At 46.1% G+C, this 21,018-nt stretch overlaps 1 long non-coding RNA gene across 1 annotated transcript in view; it reads right to left on the bottom strand.

Annotated features, from left to right (window-relative positions):
- LOC122460838 overlaps positions 1 to 21,018 on the bottom strand; it is a 40,720-nt gene that overhangs the window by 17,627 nt on the left and 2,075 nt on the right. The window contains exon 2 of the long non-coding RNA XR_006282390.1: positions 11,891 to 12,355. This is a non-coding gene — a long non-coding RNA (uncharacterized LOC122460838). The remainder of the gene's footprint in view (positions 1 to 11,890; positions 12,356 to 21,018) is intronic.

Genomic DNA, 21,018 nt, shown 5'->3' with positions numbered 1-21,018 from the left:
CTAAAAAAGCTGCTTGTGACACTTGGATGAAGGATGTACAGAAAGCATGGATGTAACACTGCAGTGCTGCCTGTAGCACCTCTTATTTGATGCCTGTTTTTAAAAACTGCCTTGCTAGCAAGTGGAAATTGGACATCATGGATGTGATTTGTTCAGGATTAGATAGTCCTTTGGCCTTATCTAAATTGAGGGAGGTACCATTTTATAAACAGTACACCTTTTCACCTAGTCTATAGACGGTCTATGCATATGTACTCCTTCTATCCTAATTGCCTTCCAGGGAAAATACATATTGAGCTGACCAGTGCCTGAAAGATCATGCTCCCACCAAATGACTGGAGGATAGCTAATGTGATGCCAATTTTTAAAAAGGGCTCCAGAGGTGATCCAGGGAATTACAAGCCGGTAAGCCTGACTTCAGTACCAGGCAAACTATTCTGAAACTATAGTAAAGAACAAAATTGTCAGACACAGAGATGAACATAATTTGTTGGGGAAGAGTCAACATGGTTTTTGTAAAGGAAAACCAGGCCTCACTAATCTACTAGAATTGTTTGAGGGGGTCAACAACCATGTGGACAAGGGGATCCAGTGGATAATAGTGTACTTAGATTTTCAGAAAGCCTTTGACAAGGTCCCTCACCAAAGGTTCTTAAGCAAAGTAAGCTGTCATGGGATAAGAGGGAAGGTCCTCTCATGGATTGGTAAATGTTTAAAAGGTCGGAAACAATGCATAGGAATAAATGGTCAGTTTTCAGAATGGAGAGAGGTAAATAGTGGTGCCCCCAAGGGTCTGTATTGGGACCAGTCCTATTCAACACATTCATAAATGATCTGGAAAAAGGGGTAAACAGTGAGATGGCAAAATTTGCAGGTGATACAAAACTATTCAAGATAGTTAAGTCCCAGGCAGACTGCGAACAAAAGGCTCTCTCACAACTGGGTGACTGGGCAACAAAATGCACATTGCAAAACATAATCCCAACCATACATATAAAATGATGGGGTATAAATTAGCTGTCACCACGCAAAAAAGAAATCTTGGAGTCATTGTGGATGTTTCTCTGAAAACATCCACTCAGTGTACAGCGGCAGTCAAAAAAAACGAACAATGTTGGGAGTTAAGAAAGGGATAAGTAATAAGACAGAAAATATTATATTGCCTCTATCTAAAGCTATGGTACACCCACATCTTGAATACTGTGTACGGATGTGGTCGCCACATCTCAAAAAAGATGTATTGGAATTGGAAAAGGTTCAGAAAAGGGCAACAATTATTAGGGGTGTGGAATGGCTGCCATATGAGGAAAGATTAATAACACTGGAACTTTGCAGCTTGGAAAAGAGACTACTAAGGGGGAATGTGATAGAGGTCTATAAAATCATGATTAGTGTGGAGAAAGTAAATACGGAAGTGTTATTTACTCATAACACAAGAATTAGAGGTCGCCAAATGAAATTAATAGGCTGCAGATTTAAAACAAAAGGAAGTATTTCTTCACACAACGCAGTCAATATGTGGAACTCTTTGCCAGAGGATGTTGTGAAGGCCAAGACTATAACAGGGTTCAAAAAAGAATTAGATAAATTCATAGAGGATGCATCAATGGCTATTGGACAGTGATGGTGTCCCTAGCCTCTGTTTGCCAGAAGCTGGGAATGGGTGAGGGGACAGATCACTTGATGATCACCTGTTCATTCCCTCTGAGGCACCTGGCATTGACCACTGTTGGAAAACAGGATACTGGTCTGGATGGAACTTTGGTCTGACTCAGTATGGCCAGTCTTATGTTTGGCCAAAGTGAAAGTTGCTGGAGAGAGAGAAAGTTTAGATAGGAGAAGTTGTTATATCTTCCCTCCTAGCTTACAAGGTAGCTGAAGCAGTTAGGGGTGATAATTGTGTTTTCTATCATTGAAACCACGTATGCTTGCCTAATGCTGCTAGCCCTGTAGTATCTAGAACCAGCACGCACTCTGACTGGCACTAGCTAGCTGCACCTCTCCTTTCTGGTCTGAGTGAATCCCCTCAAGTGATAGGCCGCCTACCTTTTCCTGGCTCAGGGTGGGATTTTGCAGTTTTTCCACTCTGACAATGGATCCTGGGTACTGACCTATGTATAGGAAATCCTCACCTAAAGTCATCCCGGTTAACAGTTAGGTTGCTGATCAATTAGGGAACATGCTTGTTTAAAGTTGCACAATGCTTCCTTCTAATGTCCTTTGGCAGCTGCCTGCTTTGTCCACTGCTTGCAGGAAGAGCAGCCCGGTGGAGCTAGCTGGTGGGGGCTTGGAACCAGGGTGGACCGACGCCCCCCTAGCAGCTCCCCACTCCCCTAAGTTCCCTGTGTGGCAGCCACCTAGCAGGCTATCAATTGCTGCAGTTCAGCTGTTCCTCCTCCCACTGCCATGTGCTGCTCCTGCTCCTGCCCCCTGCCTTGGAGCTGCTCCCCGAGCCTCTTGCTTGCTGTGTGGGTGGGGAGACGGGGGGGGGGAAGAGGGGAGCTAATGTCAGGGTGTCCCACCTGCACCCTGCTTACCCCATCCTCCATAGAGTAGGCAGGGGACAGGACAGTCCCAGAGGCATCAGCTGAGGTGGGTCTCAGCTTGCTGATCTGATTAACAAGGCAGTGTACTTAAGACAGGGATCAGCATACTTAAAGGGGAAACACACACACACACACACACACACACGGTGTGTGTCTCTGTCTGCTATGCTGTCTTCTTCCCCCCCCCCCCCCCGGTCCCCGTTTATTCCTTCTGCCTTGTAGCGTGTGAGGCTACATTAAAAACAATGAGTTAACCCTTGAGGGCTCAGCCAATTGCTAGTTCATCATTTAGCAGTAAGGCATTCCCTGGGAAATATCCCCACCTGTCGCTCTTCCAGATACAACTGCATCTACACTGGAGCTTTTGCTGGCATAGCTATGGCAGTCGGGGTGAGGGGGGGAAATCATACCCTGACCAATATGTATACTTTGGCAAAACTGAAGCATAGACCAGGGTGAAGTTGGAGACTACCTGTCTGATTTGTGTGGAAGTCGTGTACCTTATGGCTTCTTTGCATTCTCCTACCACCATGTTTCCACTAAAAGCATTATACCCAGAGCTCTGATCAGCAGCTTGAAACTCTGGAAGTGGTTGCGGTTAACTGTAAATGAAATCTAATACTGTATAGAGTCACCTTACTGTTCTTCCTCTATCAGGATCTCTTTCCCATTACTGTATAGAGGCAGCACCTGATATTGCTGCAAATATACATCTCTTTCTATATCTGATTAAATACACATGGAATTAGCTATTTCTCTAAGGAGCCTTTTTGAGAATCCAAAGTCAAAACATGAGAAATTACTCAAATTCCCTCTGAGATGCTCTGGCTGCACGTAACTGATGTGAGGATATTTAGTTTGTTTACGTGGCTCATAGATAATAAAGTATCCCATAGGCTCACTTAAAGAAGTGGCAGATTATTATTATTGTTTCTTGAGCAAGCTGGAGCTCTGACCTGAGGTGGTGTTAGGAATATAGTGTATACAAATGGAAGACTGGGTCATTCGTGAGCTGTTACTTGTATTTTACTGAGCTGTTCGTAGATACTGAAACTTATTCCAGCATTGTTCTTACCCAAGATTAAATGTTAAATTTCTATGTAACAGCCTTGTGCAAGTGTTCAAACTGTGGTAATGGAACATTATCTGCATGATTTTGAACTGTGTCATGGGTTGTTTTTTTTCAGCGGTAACTCAGACCCAAAGGCAGCTAGGATATGATAACTGTAAATGGGCTGAGATGCACAAAGAATGAATGCATGTAGCATAAATAGAAATAATGCTTATTCTTCTTGGGAATAGTCTTATTATACAAAGGGGGGGTTGTTAGCCGTGGTTCAGAAGAGTGCCAGAGAGACAATATCATTATGGCTGTCGATTAATCGTCTGAGTTAACTGCAATTAACTCAAAAATATTAATTGTAATTTAAAAAATTAATTGTGATTAATCATAATTTTAATCACACCGTTAAACAATAGAATACCAATTGAAATTTATTAAATACTTTTGGATGTTTTCTGCATTTTCAAATATATTGATTTCAATTATAACACAGCATACAAAGTGTACAGTGCTCACTTTATAGTATTTTAATTACAAATATTTGCACTGTAAAAATGTGAGTTGAAAAATACTATTTTTTATCCTCATACAACTACTGTAATGCAATCTCTATCGTGAAAGTGCAATTTACAAATGTTGATTTTTTGTTTTGTTTTTGAATGCAGTTATTTAACAATGTAAAACTTTAGTGCCTACAAGTCCATTCAGTCCTACTTCTTGTTCAGCCAATCGCTAAGAAAAACAAGTTTGTTTACATATACGGGAGATAATGCTGCCCTCTTCTTATTTACAGTGTCACCTGAAAATGAGAACAGGTGTTTGCATGGCACTTTTGTAGTCACCATTGCATGGTATTTAAGTGTCAGATCTGCTAAACATTCAGATGCCCCTTCATGCTTGGCCATCATTCCAGAGGACATGCTTCCATGCTGATGATGCTTATTTAAAAAAAAAAAAAAAAAAAAGTGTTAATTAAATTTGTGACAGCTCCTTGGGGAAGAATTGTATGTCCCCTGCTCTTTTTACCCGCATTCTGCCATTATTTCATGTTATAGCAGTCTTGAATGATGACCCAGCCCATGCTGTTCATTTTAAGAATACTTTCACTGCAGATTGATCACGCAAAGAAGGTACCAATGTGAGATTTCTAAAGATAGCTACAGCACTCGACCCAAGGTTTAAGACTCTGAAGTGCATTCCAAAAGGGACGAGGTATGGCGCATGCTTTCTGAAGTCTTAAAAGAGCAACACTCTAATGTGGAAATCACAGGACCCAAACCACTGAAAAAGAAAATCAGCCTTCTGCTGGTGGCATCTGATTCAGAGGATGAAAAGAACATGTCGGTCCACACTGCTTTGGATCGTTATCAAGCAGAACCCATCATCAGCATGGATGCATGTCCTCTAGAACGGTGGTTGAAGCATGAAGGGACATATGAATCTTTACCGCATCTAGCACGTAAATATCTTGTGACACCAGCTACAACAGTGCCATGCAAATGCCTGTTCTCACTTTTAGGTGACATTGTAAACAAGAAGTGGGCAGCATTATCTCCTGCAAATGTCAACAAACTTGTTTGAGCGATTGGCTGACCAAGAAGTAGCACTGAGTGGACTTGTAGGCGCTAAAGTTTCACATTGTTTTCTTTTTGAATGCAGTTATTTTTTGTACTTCTACATTTGTAAGTACATGATAAAGAGATTGCATGACAGTTATTGTATGAGGTGAATGGAGAAATATTTCTTTTTTTACAGTGCAAATATTTGTAATCAAAAATATAAAGTGAGCACTGTACACTGTTCTGTGTTGTACTGAAATAAACATATTTGAAAATGTAGAAAACATCCAAAAAGATTTAAATAGATGGTGTTCTATTGTTTAACAGCGCGATTAATGGTGATTAATTTTTTTAATTGCTTGACGGCCCTAAATATCATTATCATTCTCTACCGTTGGCAGCCTTTGTGGCACAGAGGTTACTTTAAACTTCCATCTATCTCTCTAATCTTGCTTTACAGACCCTAAGCTTCACTCCATTCCTGTGGCATTTCCCCATTTTACTATTAGGAAAGCTGAGCGCAGGCACCCAGGTAATTGGGTATAGCTTGGAACAACTGCCAGTCCTAATAATTACTGAATAATGCCAGCTGCCGCTGGGCTGTACCTTCTGTGTACCTTAGCTACAAAACATCCTTCCTTCCTCTGTTCTTTACTCTTCGTGTTGTAGCTCCCTCCTCCATGATGGTATCTTGCTGGTTCTGCATAGGGCTTATTTCAGCAAATGCTCACCCTGAGGCAGTGATGAGCTGCCAAAATCTTAACAACCCGTTCCCTCCTCACCCCACAAGGGGGTCGTGGCCCACCCCTGCCCCCCAGGACTCCTGCCCCATCCAACCCCCCCACATTCCTCGATGTCCCCCTGGGCCCCCTGCCCCATCTACCCCGTCCCCTGACTGCCCCCAGAACTGGGCAGGAGGGTCTCATGGGCCACCGTAGTGGGTGCCCGCCCCGCCCCTAAGAGCCAGAGGGACCTGCCGGAGGGCAAGGTGGGGAGTCCCGGAAGTGCTTACCTGGGGCAGCTCCCAGGAAGCATCTGGCAGGTCCCTCTGGCTCCTAGGGGCGTGGGGGTGTAGCCGGGGGGGAGTGGCCGCTACCCCACTGACCACATCAAAAGTGTCGCCTTAGGCACCGACTCCCTGGTGCTGCGGGGCTGGAGCACCCATGGGGAAAATTTGGTGGGTGCAGAGCCCCCCCCGGCAGCTCCCCACCCCACGCCTCAGCTCACCTCACCTCTGCTCCGCTCTGCCTCCTCCCCTGAACGCGGCGCCCCACCCTGTGTCTCCGCCCCCGGCTTCCCGCGAATCAGCTGTTCGTGGGGGAAGCCGGGGAGGGCTGAGAAGCAGGTGGCGGCTTCACCCTCAGGCTGAGGGTGGCTGAGCTGAACTGGGGCGGGGAGCGGTTCCCTTGCGTCCCCCCTGGGTTACCTGCTGCGGTGCTGGCGGCCCTCTTCGGGCCTCCCCCCGCCCCAGCTCCCCTCTGCCTCCCTGGGCCTGAGCGGGAAGCCGCCACCTGCTTCTCAGCCTGCCCCAGCTTCCCCCGCGAACAGCAGATTCGCGGCAAGCCGTGGGGGGCGGCGCGTTCAGGGGAGGAGGTGGAGCGGAGGTGAGCTGGGGCCGGGCCCGGGGTGGGGAACTGCCGGTGGGTGCTCTGCACCCACCAAAATTTCCCTGTAGGTGCTCTAGCCCCGGAGCACCCACGGAGTTGGCGCCTAAGGCGCCACTTTTGGCCGGTTGTTAAATTTAGAAGTCTTCTAAATTGAACAACCGGTTCCAGCGATCTGGTGCGAACCGGCTCCAGCTCACCACTGCCCTGAGGAGCATCCATGTTGAGGCTACAGTCAGCAAAACCTGTCTTGCCGTGTTCTAATGAACTCTCATAAGCTTCTGTTCTAAGACTGGTTAAACATACGAATGGTTGATCTTCAGGTTTGTAGGCCTTGTTTAACAGAATAGCCTGAATCTGCTACAGTTTTCCTTCGGGGGGTTGCGGATTGACTTTTTCTGCCAAAATGAAATGGCACATTTGCAGAGCCTGGGTTTGGACAATAGAGGGCATAATGGCTACTGGCTTAACAGACAGCAAACTAATTAACAAGAGCTGACCCATCTCCATTGATTCTCTCCACATGGTCAGACACAATTTTCTACTCAGTAGTGTCTCAGTGAATCTAGCAACCCTTTCAATGCTTCATACTGCACCACTACACCAGGGCAATTTTCTGTTTTCTCTCTGCCTGGTGCTAGCCCAATGAATTTCTCTTGCCCTTGTTTCTGAGGGGAGAGCAAAGCCAGCATAACTCATGTGCTCGCTCATGAGTTAAAGGGGTAGTGGCCTTGTTTTACTTACTTCAAATCCATCAGCCTGGTATTCTCATCTCTTAAAAATCTAGACTTTATTATAGATTTGATGAGGGAGAAGATCTGAGATCTTGCACCAGACACAGGTATGATTTTGAATGCTGTTGTTTTCGTCCACCTGATTTTCTTAAGTAGTCTGAATCCCAGTGCATTTCAGCATCACGTCTTCACAACAGGGATTTTTATGATCTCTCATTTAGTTTGATTGTAAAGACAGAACACAATTTGGTAGCTTCCAGAATAATATACCCTCAGTTTATAATAAGACTTATTATACATTTATATTAAATTGTGTGCCCAGGGACTAGAGTGGCAGAAATAGCACCCGGAGGAAACAAATTCTATACTAACCATCCCATGTAACTAACAAAGCTGCTCTAATTTGATTCTTTTCTGATTTAATGTGCCATAGTAACTAGTCATGGATAATACAACAATCATCACTGTTCTATACTAAAAATAAAAAAGTGTCTCTCCTAAGCTAAATTCATCAAGTGCAAGATACACATTGGTTGGCCCTCTTATCAATCAGGTCAGTTTGAACAGCCCTATCATTTCCTCCTGAACCTACTGCAGGTCATTGTTCCATGTAACATCAAATAAGGCCCTTACTGTCTTCGACTATCTTCTCCTAGACACAGCTTCTTCACCTTGCTTGTTCCCACCCTAGCCCCCTGTAAAGGGCTCAGGTCTATGATAGGAGTGAGTGGATGAGGTTCTGTGGGTTGCAATGTGCAAGTCAGACTAGGTGATCATGATGGTACCTTCTGGCCTTAAAGTCCACGAGGTAAGATGGGATTTGGGAGCATGGGGAGGGGGAGAGCTGGAATCTATTTGATGTCATGAGGAGAAAAGGAGCTTGAATGGCTATTGTGGGGGATAGCGCATGTCAGGTAGAGAAAGGGAGAGTCTTGGAGGAGATAGAGAACCTTCAAAGGGTACCTATGCTCATCTGAACCAAACCCTAGAGTTTCACCCGTTAGGAAATGGTGGCTAGGAGATAGGGTACTGGCCTGGGCTCAGGATGCCTGGGCTCTACTCCCAATGCTGTCCTGCTGCGTGAACTCAGGCAAGTCACTTCAGCTCCCTGCACTTGTTTCTTTTCCCCCCACTTACTGGCCTTGTCTGTGGAGAATGTAAGCTCATTACGTGCACCCTATAAACAGGTCACTGCACCTTCAGCTCTCCTGACAGAGGAGTATATTTAATGTCTGGCTTGAAGTTAATTTTTAGATTTTTGAGCTCTAATTTCTATATATTAGGACCAAAATTGCTCCTGTTATCACTTTAGTTTATCCTTGGAAAGCAACTTCACAATCAAATCGACAGCAAGAGTTATGAGGGGCTCACAGGCTGAGTATGCAGTGCTCCCAGCTCCAACCTTCTGAATACTATAGAAAAGCTGCAAAGCGTTCCCCTCCCTGGCATACCCAGCACGTCAGCAAGTGGGCTCAGCCAGCGGGGCATGGAGCTGCCTTTGCTTTAGTTTTGCACGAGGGGAAGTGAAATGCGCCATCCAGACTTTGACGTTTGTAAATCATTAAGAGAAGAAACTACACCCGTATTGTTGGGGCTGGCGCTACAAACAGCTGCTGTTCTTCACAATGGAAAAACAAGCAGGAGAAAGTCACCACTTTGCTATTATCCACAAAGGTGGTGCTAGCTCCTTGCAAGAGGACATACCACAGATGCCGAATGCAGAAGCAGCATGGAAGATCCTTAGAAGTATTTAAGTGCCTTGCTCCTATTGAAATCACACTCGCTAGCCGACATGGCCATGCTGGCAAAGCCCCCAGTCTGGATCCAGCTATGCCAAGAGAAGAGTGGTCCTGTCAGTGTAGCTAATGTTCAGGGAGGTTGTATTACTATACCTGCAGAAACTCTCCTGTCGACAGATGCAGCCTCTATGCTAGGACTCTGCTTTGTCTGCAGAGCCTGTGTAGTGGAGATGAGCCTCTAGTCATTTGCTAAAGGCCTCAGAGGGAGAGTCTGGCAGAGCTGGAGTTAGACCATGGTTCCATGCTTTGAGCCAGAGGTATAAATTGCAGCACCAGGGGACAGCCTTGTGGTAGCCTTGCTCGAGCTAGTGCACTAAAAAGAGCGTGTGTCATGTGAATGGCAGACAGGGCTAGCTGCCCCAAGTACAATCCCAACCGAAATGCCAGGCACGAATTTGGGCAGTTCCTGGCTTCCAGTCCTGTGCTCATACCACTCTGAATAATTATCTGCACGGCCAAGTGCATTGTGTATCTTGTACCCTCTTGTCAGCATTAACAGCCATGTGTGAAATGGGCAGTCATTGCTCAGTGGGAGAAGGAGGCCCAGAGCCTCGCTGGCCTGGTAGTAATAATGCAAGTTGGATATTTGGTCAGTGATCACATGAATGAATTAAATCACGTAGGCCAAAAGAGAGGGAGGCGATTCACACTGAGCTTCACGACAGTGGCATTTGCTGAGTAAATACTGTATGCTAAACCGAGGGCTGCATCACTGCCCTGCATAGCACCTGTGGCACTTGTGCTGGTGGGGGTCACTCTGCTTTGCAACCCACTCCGGGCAATGTTTGAAATTTCCCCGAAATGGCAAAGCCATTGTACCACCCTGCAAGAGCTCTGAGCTGAAGAGCTGGCCAGACTCACTCATGTCCTAACATGACATTTTCTTGCTCTCCCTTAATAGGTTAAAATCAGGAGCGGATTTACCATGAAACAAACCATGCGGTGGCACGGGGCCTCCAATGACGGGGGGTTCCCAAAATGCAGGACAAATACCTGATAACCTGCCCCTGGGGCCTGGCCGGCAGGGCAGCAGGGCTGAGGTAGTCAGGATGCCTGCATGCCGTGGCCAGTGGCCCCTTGCCACTCCCGGAAGTGGCCATCAGCTGGCATGTCTCTGTGCGCCCCTGACAGGGGGCAGGTGGCTCTGTGTGCTGCTCCCGCCCCGGGCAGCACACGGAGACCCGCTGCCCCCCTCTCCCCAAGGGGTGTGGGAGACATGCCAGCAGCAGGGCTAAGGCGGCTCTCTGCCCACTTTCCCTCCCTCCACGCGGCTTCACTCCCAAACTTCCTCCCAGAGCCCCCCTGTATCCCCTCCTGCACCCCAACCCCCTGCCCCAAGCAAGGTGCCTCACTTTATTTTCATTTTACTTCCCATTACTTATAGGAGGAGGGTGAAGAAAAAAAGAATGAAGGGGGAGATAAGAGAGAATGTTCTTTTTCTTGGCTGGGTCCCGGTGGGGGGGAGGGAGGGGGCGGGAAATAAAGCTGCATACAGGGCCCTGCTAACTCTAAATCTGCCACTGGATAAAATCACAGCAGAGAACCCTCCCCCCCCCCCCCGACACCTGCAATAACCACCTCATGCCTCCCAGTTGCTAAAGCCCTACCACCTCCATCCCAGTCACTCTAAACCACCTCCCAGTCAGTATAAAATCCACTGCACCCCTCTCACACCATGACTGTAGGCCCAGATTTTCAGTATCTGAATCTGACTCCTACAGATGCCATCAGAAAAACATGAATAAGGCTGTGCCGCCCCTGTTTGCTGGAATAGCTACCTTGTGGTTTTGCAACTTAATTGTTTTGCAAGTCAAACAATTGCTTAACTGTTGTTGGCCTATCACCCAGCCCCCAGCCTGGAGGACCCAGGGACTGCTATTCATCTGGTCCCTACCCTAGCCGCCTTGGGTGGCTCTCCCAGGAGTTAAAACTGCGGCTGACCTAGCTCGACAGGTTATTGGACCTCACAAGCCTTCAGCACCTTCTCATGGTGCTGTCGCTGGGGAAAGTTTTTCCATTTCAAAAGACTATCTAGGCCTCATCGCAGTAATAGCTGAGCTACTGCAGGCTCTAGCTTTGTGGTCTTATTCTGCCCAGGACTGTGGTGAAGGCTCCGGCCCCGGTTTTACTGTTTCTAATGGTAGTACATTTCCCCAGTTACAAATTGGCCTAAATTTAGACCAAGCAGCTGGTCAGTGGGGCTTTAGTAGTGCAATGACACCATCTCTTTGTAATAAAGAACCATCAGTGGTTCATAAAATGTTCTGAATCCTTTCAGGGATTTCTAGCCGTTTCTTCCCTGGAAGAGAAGATACGTCTGCGATTCCCAATCCAGAGTTCCTCCCAGGAGGCCTGAGCTAATGACTGCGCCCTGTGTGATGCACCGTTCTTTTTCACTGGCATGTGCATGGCAGAACTACACATGCTGCTCGCCAAAAGTGTGTGCAGAGGGGTTTGAGTTATATTTCATGCTCCAGCTGAACTGCCCTTGTGGCCAACTGCAGTTAGTTGGGGTTTGAGATGCCTGCCTGTGACGCAGGGTTGGTATGCAGGGCATGTTTGTAGAGAGAAACTAAAAGCCTTACCTCCCTGAAAGAAGTGGGTCCAGGGTTCTTGATTCTAGGGAATGCCTGAGACAGATGAAACACTTGCTCTGGCCAAGGCATCTCTAATCCCCACATTCTCATTTCCCGGAGGGAGGAGTCGCATTTTGAGAGAGAAGGAGATGTCAAGGCTGCCTCTTCTCTCGTCTGGAGCAGATTTTCTGCTGAAACTAGCTTCCTCTGGGCTCTTGCTGCCGCCTGGACTCGTCCCCAGGATGCTACTACCCTCTTTGTCAGTTGATGGGTTTTAGTGCCCATTTTTGGTCACACGGCCAGTATCGCCAACCCTGTTCATGGAAAAATCATGTGTCAGGCCTCCAGAAGTCCTGAGATTGGCTTTACAATCCTGAGATTGTTTAAAAAGCAATGAATGCTGTGTTGCTTTTCTCTGCCTTCTGGTTTCTGTGCATTTAGGATGCTTCATGTTTTCAAGCTTTCCTCCACCACCTGGAGAGAGAGAAACGCAATTTGTTGTTTTAAATGCAAGCTGAGATTCTCGTGCAATCTCTTGACTCCAGTAGCCAGGCAAATATCACAAGCCTCATGATCCACGTGAAAGCTGCTAACACTGCATGGCCCTATTTTAACCCAGGAGATTTCAATCAGAAACCCCAAAGATTTATTGTTTAGTTATTTATGGGTTGGTGTTTTTGTTTCCCTCCCCCCATTAAAAAGTTTATTTCTTCAAGAAGCTTAACAATATTCTGTGAATGTCACAGATACACAGGGCAGAATAAAGCCAAAGGCTGAAGGTAACAAACAGAGCTGAAGGAAATATTTTCATCCAATCCTTCCCCAGCCTTCCTCTGGGCTAACATTAGCCAGCCCCAGGTGCTCCAAAATGTGAAAGAAAGGCAGGCAGTTACTTGGAAAAGGGTATGTCACGGTTACAAGGCTAACTGTACCTGTGAGGTTTCAGAGTAGCAGCCGTGTTAGTCTGTATTCGCAAAAAGAAAAGGAGTACCTTTTGTGTGGCACCTTAGAGACTAACAAATTTATTAGAACATAAGCTTTCGTGAGCTACAGCTCTCTCCAGTCCGAGCGACCCCTGGCAGATGACAGGCCCCGTGCATGTCTCACCTCTCTCAGGGTGGAAACCTTCAATTCTCCCTCTCTTTTAGACTGGCTATCGCCCCCTGTATCCCAGCCGTGATTTCTCAGCAGCTCCAACTGGGCTTGGGATCTGCACGTCTTCCCTCTACGAGCTGTGACCAGCGGTTCATACAGTGACCAGACAGCCTTCTTAAACCAAAGTACTGTTTGATCTTAGCAGCAGGAACAGTAAAAAGTAAAGCATGGAAGCTCATCTGCTTCAGACTCCCTTGCAAGACCTGTCTCTGCGTCAGCTCCCGGACACCTGCCCCTGAAAGCAAGTGAGCGAGTGAGACACGTTTTAACCTTTTTAAGTCCTATTCAGCTGCCCACTCGCAGCCTTTGAAAACATCTGTGTAACTTTGGGCTGGATCCAAGGAAAAGGGATTTTCACAGCTAATAGCCCAGGCATTGTTTCTTACCCTCCTGACCTGTTTAGTCGCCAGTGTTTTCTCTGGATCTGTTGTGTTAAATTCCTGCTTGTTTCCTGCCAAGTTAATAAATTTAACTAACACGTGATTGCAGTGGATTAATCCCATGTCGTCATACAAGAAACATTCCCGTGACTGGGTCACATACAATGCTCATGAATTAATACAGAACAGTATTGCTAAATTATTACATATGAGCCCCTCCTCCTTCATGGGCTAAGCTTGGGAGGGTGAGGGGAGAAGTAAAATAATAGAAATATATAATAGCTGACACCATTCAAGGACTGCAGAGGTGTTTTAAATGGAAAGATCAGGGCCATAAACTGTCAGGTCTTTAGGTCAAAGACTGTGCTTCTCCTACCAGGCTATAATATTTTTGAGTGTTGAATAAATAATAACGTATAGGTGTGTGTGTATGTAATATACAAGGATCCCACAATTGGCATGCAGCTACTTCTGGGGTGGAAGGCAGAAGCTGTTTAACAGTGCACAACAACACTCTAGGACAGTTCAAGACAGAGAAGTGAATCATAATATTTATTGGAAGTGGTTTTTATGTTTCCCGGGCAGTAAACCAGTGATTCTATTTCTTACTCCCAGGAGACAAAGCTTAACAATGACAACAGCCACGCCTAGGCTGGTGACCACATGAGTAAGGATCCCGTGAGTTATGCTATCTAAAGCAAGGCAAAGTACACAACACACACTGTTAGTTCTCTCTAGATAAAATAGTTCTGTGTGCAGAGGGGCTTGTAGAATCGAGCCCTCTAATAGCTACAGGCCATCGATCCCATGCTTCTAGGCAGTGCTGTTTATTGTAGCAAAGGGAAAAATGAACAAAAAGCTGAAGGTTTGGTTCATATTGCAATTGTCATCAAAAATTTTCTTCAACTTTTTTTGTGGGAGTTTTCATCAAAAACAAAAAACAAAGCTTTGTTTTGCTTGTGTTAAAAACGGGGATGGGGAGGGGGGATCAGGTTGGGATTTTAAACAAAACCTGAAAATTTTCAGCAGTATAGGCATTTTTTGTGAAAAGTGCATTTGTCGCACATGCCATTTGCTGTTGGGGGGCTGAGAGGGACAGCATTTTAATGGAGCCCTGCTCTAGTTAACGTACACAAGGGATGAATGGCATTGGTGCCTATGCTACCAGGTTTTGTGCACACTAGTTTGGAACATGGTTGGTTCTGAACATGTCCACGTACACCCTGCTTAATACTTAGTCAAAGGCCCTGATTCAGGGTAGCCCTTACGCATATGCTTAAGTGCTACACTGACTAGAGAAAAGGAGTACTTGTGGCACCTTAGAGACTAACAAATTTATTTGAGCATAAGCTTTCGTGAGCTACAGCTCACTTCATTGGATGCATTCCAATGTAGCTCATGAAAGCTTATGCTCAAATAAATTTGTTAGTCTCTAAGGTGCCACAAATCCTCCTTTTCTTTTTGCGAATGCAGACTAACATGGCTGCTACTCTGAAAACTGACTAGAGAGGCTTTCCTAAATCAGGACCTAAACGCTATTCACTTTTGCCTGGACTGCCACAGGTTGTCTTCATGCAACATTATCTTTGTATATTTAACCCTGCCTATGTTACTGGTTTGGCTGGTTCACATTTCTCCCAGCTCTCCGTGCAGCAGAAAAATCCCAGGATGCAGTGACACATATGCCTCCTCTAGGCACTGTCACCCCTGCTTAGGCAGTAGGGGACAACTCCCCTGACTGTCCCAGCATGCACCAGTGCCAGTGAGCTTTAGGTTTGTGTGCACATGCAAACATAGCTGCATTGTGAAAAAAGTTGCTGTAAGTAGAAAATTCAAATCCCATTTTTCAAATGATTAACATGCAGCCAAACCTCCAGCCCTGCTCTATCTCCCTCTAGCTGCCCCCCCTTGGGGCACAGATACACCACATAGAGCTGTGCTCCATGACTTCCAAATCTGAAGGACCCCTTGCATGAATTCCCATGTGCAACAAGCCCTGTGCAATGGAATCACACTACAATTATTCACCCTACAGAATTTTTGCTGCTGACCTATGAGGTAATTGTGAGGTGGTGTATTAATTTAGATGGAATATATGGGCCCAAAAGTCAAAAGCTGTTAACATAACCCAGTCACTGTCCAACATTAGCCAATTTTAAACAAGGTTTGGTATGCAGCGTCCTCAGCCTGCTTGGTACTATGGCAAACTCGCCATTAACAAGCCTTGTAACCTTTTGTAAAAGACACAGAAAAGAATGCACAATGGTTAAGGCATTTGAACTCTAAAGTAGTAAATAAGGCTTTCATTTTCACAACGTCCTTTGTTTCTTTTCCCTTTAGCTGGAGAGAGTTTTCGATGTAAAAATCCCTTTGTCTGACGATCTCTTAGTGGGTATCATAGATAGTAATAACTCTCTGTTGGGTAAAAGGAAAGTTAGTTAAGATGAGCTGGAGCCAGGGGTGCTGGAACAATTTGCATAGTACGGGTGCTGAGAGTCATTGACAAACTAAAAACCCTGTGGATGGAAACCCTTCAAGCCAGGGGGTGCAGTCACACCCTGAGTTCCAGCACCTATGGCAGGAGCTGCAGCTGTTGTTGTTAAAGACAAATCCCATTTCATCCCAGGTGGAGCCAATGCAGGTGGCATGTTATCTGGGTCTCTCTCTCTCTCTCTCTCTCTGGCCTGGTTTGGTCAGGACATCTCTCAGGATTAGGATGATGAAGGCCCAGGGTTTTAGAAGAGATGGGGGTGGCAGCCATGATGGTGAAACATGGTTCAGTAGCCTCGGTCTGTTCTTCCATATTGTCCCCCCAAACTCTCCTTCTTTCAGGACCTGCATGGGGTGTCTGCCCCACATCAGGCCTGAAGGGGTTAAGGTGGCTAGGTGGGCCAATTAACTGCCTAGGCTGCACATGGAGGAGGAGGAACCAGGAAGCAATGAGGACTAATTAGAGATGAAGTTCAGCTGTGGAGGAACAGGAGGGGCCTTATAAAGCCCATTAGCTGAGAACAGGAAGGAGCTGTGTAGGCTAATTGCCCCTATGTTCTGTCTAGCTAAAATTATGAAGAGAATAGTGACAGAAAGATTGGTGGCCTATTTGGAAAATAATGGCATTACTGATAAGGTGCAGAGTGGTTTTAGGAGAGGAAGATGCTCCATTACTAAATGAGAAATGGGAATACCAAAAAGTATGAGGCACAAGGGCTCCATGATAGCGGTTTTTCTAGGTACTGAAAAGACATACGACATGCGATGGAGGGAAGGTTTGTTGTACAAAGTAGGTGCACTAGGGATAAGGAAAAGAATGTATGGGTGGATTAGAGGATTTTTGAGTGAAAGGACCATGCAGGTCTGAGGTGGTAAAGTTACATCCAATATATATAATATTAAAAATGGTACACTACAGGGAAGTATTATCAGCCTGACCTTATTTAATATTATGGTCTAGTTATTACTTAGTCCTGCTTTGAGTGCAGGAGACTGGATTAGATGACTTCACAAGGTCCCTTCCAGTCCTAAGTATTATCTAGGCTATCCCTGACAGGGTTTGTCCAACCTGCTCTTAAAAATCCCCAATGATGGAGATTCTACAACCTCCCTAGGCAATTTATCCCAGTGCTTAACCATTCTGATAGGAAAGTTTTTCCTAATGTCCAACCTAAACCGCCCTTGCTGCAATTTAAACCTATCGCTTCTTGTCCTATCCTCAGAGGTGAAAAAAAAAAAAATTCTCACTCTCTTTGTAACAACCTTTTATGTACTTGAAAACTGTTATGTCCCCTCTCAGTCATCTCTTTTCCAGACTAAACAAACCCATTTTTTCCAGTCTTCCCTCATAGGTCATATTTTCTAGACCTTTAATCATTTTTAATCATTTAAACCATTTTTGTTGCTCTTCTCTGGACTTTCTCCAATTTGTCCACATCTTTCCTGAAATGTGGCACCCAGAACTGGACATAATACTTCAGTTGAGGCCCAATCAGCACGGAGTAAAGCGGAAGTATTACTTCTCGTGTCTTGCTTACAACACCCCTGCTAATACATCCCAGAATGACGTTTGCATTTTTTGCAACAGCGTTACACTGTTGACTCATATTTAGCTTGTGATCCACTATGACCCCAAGATCCCTTTCCACAGAACTCCTTCCTAGGCAGTCATTTCCCATTTTGTATGTGTGCAACTGATTGTTCCTTCCTACGTGGAGTACTTTGCATTTGTCCTTATTGAATTTCATCCCATTCACTTCAGACCCTTTCTCCAGTTTGTCCATAGATTCATAGATACTAAGGTCAGAAGGGACCATTCTGATCATCTAGTCCGACCTCCTGCACAGCGCAGGCCACAGAATGTCACCCACCCACTCCTATGAAAAACCACACCCATGTCTGAGCTATTGAAGTCCTTAAATCATGGTTCAAAACTTCAAGGAGCAGAGAAGCCTCCCTCCAGTCAACCATGCCCCATGCTACTGAGGAAGGCAAAAAAACCTCCAGGGCCTCTCCAATCTGCCCTGGAGGAAAATTCCTTCCCGACCCCAAATATGGCAATCAGCTAAACCTTGAGCACATGGGCAAGATGTGATGGGGCAGTTGTTGCAGCAACTGACTGTTCAAAGGGCTCAAAGGCCTGCTTTAGTCAAAGTAATGAGACACCTCTAAGCCACCAAGATTCCAACAAGTACAAAGGTTGTGTCAGCCAGCAACCAACCAACCAACAGGGTCAAACTGATACCCTAGAATGATTAAGGAACACTCAATCTTGCTTCCCAACCCAGACTCTGCTGGGTTTCTATCACCACCCTCAAGGGGAACCAAGTGTCTAGTAGCAATTAAGCCTTGAGAAAGCAGCAGGAGTTTCCTTTAGGGGAGTACTGACAAGCCTAACTTTTGGCACCTATGTGGGCTCTGCCTCTCTGAGAGGATTTTAATACCCAGTTCACCAAATCTACAGACACCTGTTAATTTGTTACATGTTTTTTGCACCTGTGTTGTTTATTATAGGTATATATTTATATACATAGAGTAATTCATTTTGAATTTTAATCCTATCCTCCAAAGCACTTGCAACCCCTCCCAGCTTGGTATCGTCTGCAAACTTTTATAAATGTACTCTCCATGCCATTATCTAAATCATTGATGAAGCTATTGAACAGAACCGGACCCAGAACTGATCCCTGCGGGACCCAACTCATTATGCCCTTTCAGCATGACTGTGAACCACTGATAACTACTCTCTGGGAACGATTTTCCAACCAGTTATGCACCCACCTTATAGTAGCTCCATCTAGGTTGTAATTCCCTAGTTTGTTTATGAGAAGGTAATGCGAAACAGTATCAAAAGCCTTATTAAAGTCAAGATATACCACATCTACCCTTTCCCCCCCCCATCTACAAGGTTTGTTACCCTGCCAAAGAAAGCTATCAGGTTGGTTTGACACGATTTGTTCTTGACAAATCCATGCTGACTGTTATTTATCACCTTATTATCTTCTAAGTGTTTGCAAATTGATTGCTTAATTATTTGCTCCATTATCTTTCCGGGTACAGAAGTTAAGCTGAGTGGTCTGTAATTCCCCGATTTGTCCTTATTTCCCTTTTTATAGATGGGCACTATATTTGCCCTTTTCCAGTCTTCTGGAATGTTTCCTGTCTTCCATGACTTTTCAAAGATAATCGCTAATGGCTCAGATATCTCCTCAGTCAGCTCCTTGAGTATTCTAGGATGTATTTCATCTGGCCCTGTTGATTTGAAAACATCTAATTTGTCTAAGTAATTTTTGACTTGTTCTTTCCCTATTTTAGACTGTGATCCTCCCACTTTTTGCTGTGGTGGACCCTGCCCCCTTCCCCTGGTCTTCCCCCCTAGGCCCCACACCTGGCCAGGCCTGTGTAGAGCCTGTCTGGGGAGCCTGGGCAGTTGTGGGAGCTGTGCGGACCCTCCACCTGCCCGCCATGCAGGGGGGCTGAGAGCAGCCTCTCACCCGGCCCGGGACAGGTGGAGGGTCCATGACTCTGTGCCAGCTCCCTACAGCTGGCTGTGCAGGGGGAGGGGCTCAGAGCTGCTGTCTGGCCATAATAAGAGCTGCATGGGCAGCTGTGGGGAGCTGCAGTGGTGCGGACCCTCCACCTGCTCTGGGCGGGGGGGCTGGCAGCAGAGACATGGGCTGAGGGCTGCTCTCCTCAGGCCCCCTGCACTGCGAGCAGATGGAGGGTCTGCTGAGGGCTCCCCACAGCTGCCCATGCTTTCTTATCACGGCTGGGCTGCAGCTCTGACCCCCCATCCTGCCACTGGGTCGAGCTGCGCGGGCAACTGTGGGGAGCCTGGGTCCCTGCTCCTGCCCTAGGCGGAGGCAGGGGGCTGATTTTAGCCCCACCCCACCCCAGGCAGGGGGGAACAGGCCCCTGACCCTGCTCCAGCTTCCAGTTTGGTCAGGGGTGGGGATGAGGGGAAGGCTCTGGAGCCCTTGGGACATTGTGACTTAACAAGAATCTTTTCCAAATAAATAGACACAAAGATGGACTATGTGCCCTCAGTAAGGTGGTCGCTTTTCTGGGTATGTTGGGGCTTTGATAAAGAAAGGGAAAAGCTTTTTGAGGAATTCAAACATCTTAAGGTTAAAAAAACATACATTATTATTTAGTAAAAGCACCGGGGAAATGGAGCGTTATTAGAAAGGGGCTGCTACATTACCTGAAAGACACAGGGCAGAGCAAGGGGATATAATCTGCAAAGCCTTGAGGAATTATAGTTGGTGGTAACCATAGACTATTTACAAAAAGAAAAGGAGGACTTGTGGCACCTTAGAGACTAACAAATTTATTTGAGCATAAGCTTTCGTGAGCTACAGCTCACTTAGTCAAGTCTGCTTTGCCCTAAAAAAAAAAAAAGAGCGAAGGCAAGGTAGGAAGTAGCCCATGGGGATACTGCGGTAAAGGTTTAGGACTGTGCAGATCTTGATGGCATGTTGTAGGGTCCCTGGGTTGGAACCCAGTGTGGAGGGTGGGCCTGGGTTCCCCTATCAGCCACTGGGGAAGAGGCTCGGTTAAGGAGCAGTGGGTCATCATGCGAGACTTTGATACATGCACCCACCCACGGAAGAGGAAAATTACTATGACCTGACCAGAGGGTCAAGCCACAAAACAGGAGTAGTTGAGTCTTGAAAGAACGAGACTGAGAGAAGGGAACCACATTTTCTTATTTACCAAGCATGATCTTTACACAGGGCTTCAGTTAGATCAGTAGGCTTTTTTGTTTGGACTAATTCAGTTTTTCTCTCTGGCTTTCTGTGCCTCCTTATAACATTCTTTATTAAAAATATCTTGACCTACTTTTCATGGTCAATTGCCAAGCAGGCAAAAACTTCTAGGTCCAGTTGTCACAAAAGACTTTTATTGCTCAAGGTGCTGATATGGACACCCCCTGGCCCACAGCATTTGACCTCCTTGACTTAGGGCGGAAGGTCTATTGACACACGCAGTCAGTGAGTTATTGGTTGCAGCTGGGAAGCAGGACAGTCATGTGGGCATATTGTTGGTTTTGTTATGCAGCAACAATGCTTGGGCACAGACAGTTTAGCTTGCACACCATGGAAGGTGACC

Source organism: Dermochelys coriacea, chromosome 6 (assembly GCF_009764565.3).
Source record: "Dermochelys coriacea isolate rDerCor1 chromosome 6, rDerCor1.pri.v4, whole genome shotgun sequence".
Lineage (NCBI taxonomy): Eukaryota > Metazoa > Chordata > Testudines > Dermochelyidae > Dermochelys > Dermochelys coriacea.
The sequence above is the reverse complement of the archived record's forward strand: the minus strand, read 5'-3'. Positions and strand labels throughout refer to the sequence as shown.